This window comes from Artibeus jamaicensis, unplaced genomic scaffold, assembly GCF_021234435.1.
Source record: "Artibeus jamaicensis isolate MK-2021 breed Jamaican fruit bat unplaced genomic scaffold, CSHL_Jam_final contig_402, whole genome shotgun sequence".
Classification (NCBI taxonomy): Eukaryota; Metazoa; Chordata; class Mammalia; order Chiroptera; family Phyllostomidae; genus Artibeus; species Artibeus jamaicensis.
The window spans coordinates 17,398,824-17,404,271 of NW_026521818.1; positions in this window are offsets into that span (position 1 = coordinate 17,398,824).

Sequence of the window (5,448 nt, forward strand, 5' to 3'; positions counted from 1 at the left end):
CAGTAGGATACCATAGAACATACAATATCCAAACAGCAAAAATATGATTGCCTTATATGTTCTGCAAAGGGCTTATCATCAGGTCCAAAGGGGAAATAACCCTCATATCAGTAATAGAATGAATGTGTATGAGCCTTTATAAAAGAAAGTATAGTGAAATATGCATACTGTTATCATGGGTTGGTCATATTCTACAAACATTTAGAGTCCATATAAATGTGTCTGTTAAAAAATCCTTCTATGTAATGTTTTTGCACATGTATAACAACTTTTACTACCACTAAATACTTAGAAAATATGAGACCATAAACACAAGATGCCCAGAGTAGTATCTGTTTCATTCACTATTTTAATCCACAGCTTAAGTACTGTGTCTGGCCTTTAGTAACGATTAGGCAGGTAGGTAGGTAGGTATATATAGATGGATATTCTATTGTTCAGAGTGGACAAAAAACAAACAAACCCCATATCAATTTACAGCTGACTTAATAAGCATGTTTCTAACCGGGAGTATTTGAACCTCATAACAAACCGATGAGGTAGACATTTTTAACACTAGCGTTTATTCTGCCATAACTGATAAATGCGTTTTATCTTACTGAAGATAGTTTTAGAAAAAAATTTAAGCATTATATTCATCACAATGACATAATTTTTAGATTTATACCTTTGCAAAAATCCCTGACTCAAGCTTTGTATGGTAAAATTTATCTGACATAGAATAAAAAATAAAATAAAATAAACCAATGCCTTCTGTGTTATCCTTCCCTCAGTCATTGTGCACTGTCATTACTATCCATGTGCTGTGCCTGGACTATATTCAATAAAAATGAGATTTAAAAAAACATAAAACATATGCAAGTTCCAGCCAACATAATAAAATCAATGAAATTCCAAGCATGTCTGCAGCTGCATCCTGAATTCATCTCAGATCCCAAGTGATACAATACAAATGAAATGGAACACTTCACCCCATTCTACAAATTCCCTCTGCAGCCTTTGCAGCAGGATGAGTTATGGACCAGCTGAAAGACTCAAATCTCAATGCTTTGTACTGTGCTTGTTTGTTACATGTGACACATTGGGTCTGTGCGAGTCTGGACTAAATTATGGTTTACTTTAGGTTTGAAGCAGCAAGCATTTCACACTGCCAGTCTTTCTATGGGGAGTGGTTGTGGGGCAGTCTGAATTTTTTTCAGGAGCAGTAGCATCCTACAAGGACAGAGACTAAGGCCACACTGTGCCTGTTGACAGGCTGGGCACATTGCCTGCATCCATTCCATAAATGTTCTCTTGGCCCCCTTCCTCACAAGCTGAATGCTGGGAAGTGACAGGTGCACGGGTAGACGAGGCTGGCGCCGTGTCTGACTGTTTGAACGGCTGGGACTTTTAGTCTGACAGGATTTACCCAGTCATGATGGATGGTGACTAGAGCACAAGAAAGGGAGAGGGAAGCGAGAAAGGAAACTAACTGTATTACACCATGGGGGTCTGTAAAATGCCCACCTATGAAACGATACAAGGAGCTCAATATCTGACAAGAGTTGAGGGAATTAAGAGCAATTTGATTACAGGTGCTCAACTGGCATTCATTTTCCTCTTATTATCTGAGAACCCTCCCTTGAGAGAGAGCACTAGCCCTCGAAAGGAGCAGATGAATGGCTCTATTAAAAGCACTGTAGTTTGTTCATGGTGCTGTAGCATCTGACCATTTTATGAACCCAGTGGAATTGTAAATAGGAAACAGAAGAGAGGAAATGTCTTCCTCAAACAGTGTACAGATGACTCTATCTGTCTTTAGTGATTTGTAATCCTGAACGGCAGTTCGCACATGCACAGAATGATGTGCAGTAGTGATACTGCTTCCACCCCATAGTGCTCCACCCTGAATATATATTTGAAATATCAGAGGGTCAGTACTGGGTTGATTCGATATTATGATGATTTCTTATTTAGAAAGTGAAAAAATAAGATAATTATGCCTGGTTTTCAATCATTTGCACTTGATATTTTATACATATTTGGTTCATTTTAATCTCAGTGAAAAATAAATCCCCATTTTTTGATATCTACTTTCAAACACAACTTTTGCAATAGTAACAGCTGTGAATGAAAAATAACCTAGTAAGTCATAAAGAGCTCACTGGTTTATCTGTAATGAAATTGTATGACAACACCAACTTTCCATCTTCCAACAAAAAGCAGAATGAATACAATATATTTAAAACCATGTCTCTTAAACCACTAAATAAGCTAAGAGTATTAGTATTACTTAAGAGTAATACTAATTACTTTGTAAACTTTTACTTAGAAAATGGAAACTAAATGTTTCGTTGATGTTATGGCTTAATAGATTATTCCTGCTGTATCACTGAAGAAGATATACTATATCTCATAAAGTATATCCCCTTATACTTAGCTATACCTTATTAGATAGTAGCTATATCTTATCAATAGGAATAAAAACTTGTATGCTCTCAACATATAAGGCAATGCTCAAAGATTCAAGAAATTCAGGAATAATTATCCATGTGGGACATAAACAAATATATAAGCTCATTTCATCTTTTAAACAAATGTGGACTGGGGATAAAAATTTATATATTAAAATCCTGATAACATACATCAGTCTGAAAAAAAAGTTTCCTTTTAAATAAAATATACTAACTGTACGAAAACTATAAAACCTCATTAAAATTCATTAATATAAAACCTGTCATAAATGTACACATTTACAGACACCAAAATTACTATGCCAAAAAGTGACAACTGTATCAAACATATTAAGAATTCTCAATAGATTCACTACTCCAAAGACAGTTTTTAAAGATTCCTGAAACTTCTTTGGAATTTGTAATATTTCTTCACAGTATTAAGGAAATATTCAGGCTTCCGATCAAGATGGAAGCACAGGCAGACACAGCTCATCTCTGCACAACAACGGTCAAAATTTTGATGGAGGTCAAAATTTCAACTAAAATATAAAACAACCATCACTCAGAACCATCAGAAATTGAGTTGAACGGAAGACTGACAATTGCAGAATCAAAGAAACCACATCCATCGAGACAGGGAGCAGGGGCACAGACACAGAATGGATAAAAATTCAGTAGGGATATCTGAGGATCAAGCAGGCCCAGCCCCACACTAGGTCCCCCAGCCTAGGGTTTCAGTGCCAGAAAGATAAGTCCCCACAACTTCTGGCTGCAAAAAACAGCAGGGATTGAATCAGTGGAACACAGACTCACCTACTTGGATTCTCTCCCTCTGAGGTCCAGCATTGTGGTGACAGCTTGAAGGGTGCCAGTGGCATACTGGGAGAGACTGAGGTGTCTGGCATCAGGGCAATCAGAGAGCATTGTCCCTTTTCTGAGTCCATCCCTCACAGAGCCACAGAGCCAGCTGTCTGCCATATTTGAGACTCCATCAACCTGACTAGCACTGTTTGAACTGCCTTGGAGATCCCCAGAGACTCCGCCCCACCCAAATTAGGGTCCAACCAAGCTGCTTATCCACCTGAATGGCATGCCTTCCTTTACAACTTCCTAAATCTTGTCAAACGAGCAACAGCTGACCTCAGTGAGTTCAAGGCCAGGCACTAGCAGCAGCCAGATTAGTTTCCAGCTTGGCTTCCCCTGGGAATCTCCAAGCCCAGAAGAAGTGGCAGCCATCTCAGATTGCTTTAGAGCTCATGAAGGGTGGCCCCAGGCAAAACACAGATAGGGGCTGACCTTGGCCTGTACCACCTGGGAACCCCCAGAGCCTGCACACCCAGTAGATAGCTACGGACCACCACCCTGCTCCTGAACAGCTGATTTACAGAGGGCAAAGGTTGGTGGTCAGTGGTCACAGCCAGTCTTTGTAGCTGACAGGCCTGGCTAAATCTTGCCCGTTGACATGCCAACAGCAACCAAGGTTCAACTAAAAGAGGAGGGTGTACTCAGCCCATATGAAGGGTGCACCTTGAGTAGATAGCTTGGATGATAGGGGAAGTGGTGCCGCTGGACCCTACAGGACACCTACTATATTAGGTTACGCTACCAAGACACAGAGTCAAAGCAGCTCTACCCAATATGTAGAAACAAACAAAGGGAGGCTGCCAAAGTGTGGAGACAAAGAAACATGGCCCAAATGAGAGAACATGTCAAAACTCTAGAAAAAGAGCTAAACAAAATGGAGATATGCAATCTCTCAAGTGCAGAGTTCAAAACACTGGTTACGAGGATGCTCAAGGAACTTAGTGAGTACCTAAACAGTATAAAAAAATCAGCCAGAAATGAAGGATTCACTAATTGAAATAAAGAACAATTTATAGAGAAACAACAGTAAATAGATGAAGCCGGGAATCAAATCAATGATGTGGAACATAAGGAAGCAAAAAACAACCAATCAGAACAACAAGAAGAAAAAAAGAATCCCAAAAAATGAGAATGAGGTAAGCAGATTATGGGACAACTTTAAGCATTCCAACATTCACCTCATAGAGGAGTCAGAAGGAGAAGAAAAAGATCAGGAAATTGGATATCTTTTTGAAAAAATAATGAAAGAAAAGTTCCTTAATTTGGCAAAGGAAATAGACATGTAAGTTCAGGAAGCACAGAGAGTCCCAATCAAGTTGGCCCACTGATGGTCCATGTTCCACCGCTTCAGTCCTGCTGGTTTTTGCAGCCAGAAGTTATGGGGACTTATCTTTCTGGCACTGGATCCCTGATCTGGGGGTCCTGATATAGGACTGGGACTCATGGCTCCTGAGATATCCCTCCTGAATATTTATCCACCACACATGGATGTGGAACCAGCCTGTTCTGTGTCTCTACCCCTCCTATCAGTCTGAATGGATGTGGTTTGTTGAATTCTCTAGTTATCAGACTTCCATTGAACTTGATTTTTGATGGTCCTGAAGTGAGTGATGGTTGTTTCTATACTTTAGTTGTAATTTTGATGTGGTTGTGCAAGGAGATGAGCCTTGTTTATCTATGTTGCCACCTTGACCAGAAGTCCAACACTCTTTAAATAAACATTACTTGCCATTATTGATGACACACACATATGAATTCTCATGGTAACAAATATATACAGTCAACCCTTTTTTATTTACATTAATATGAAATCATAAGTAGATATTTATTTAATTAAATAGATCACATAGTCTCATTATTGTAAAGGTGAGATTACTTTTCTGAGCTACTTAAAAACTTACTGCCTATGGCAGAAATTTAGTATAAACCAAATGGTAGTATTGGTTGTATACTTTCTTTACTACCACTACTTCTAATAACAGTTAACACGCAGTGATTATTACTGTTGTGCCAGCCACCAGAGAAGGGTTTTCCTCTCATTATCATATTTATTTCCAACAATGTGCTATCAATTTCTTTATTTTACAGATAGAAAGTTGAGATTTAAAGACACTAAGAAAGTTGCCCAGTGATTTAGGAGACTCTTAGC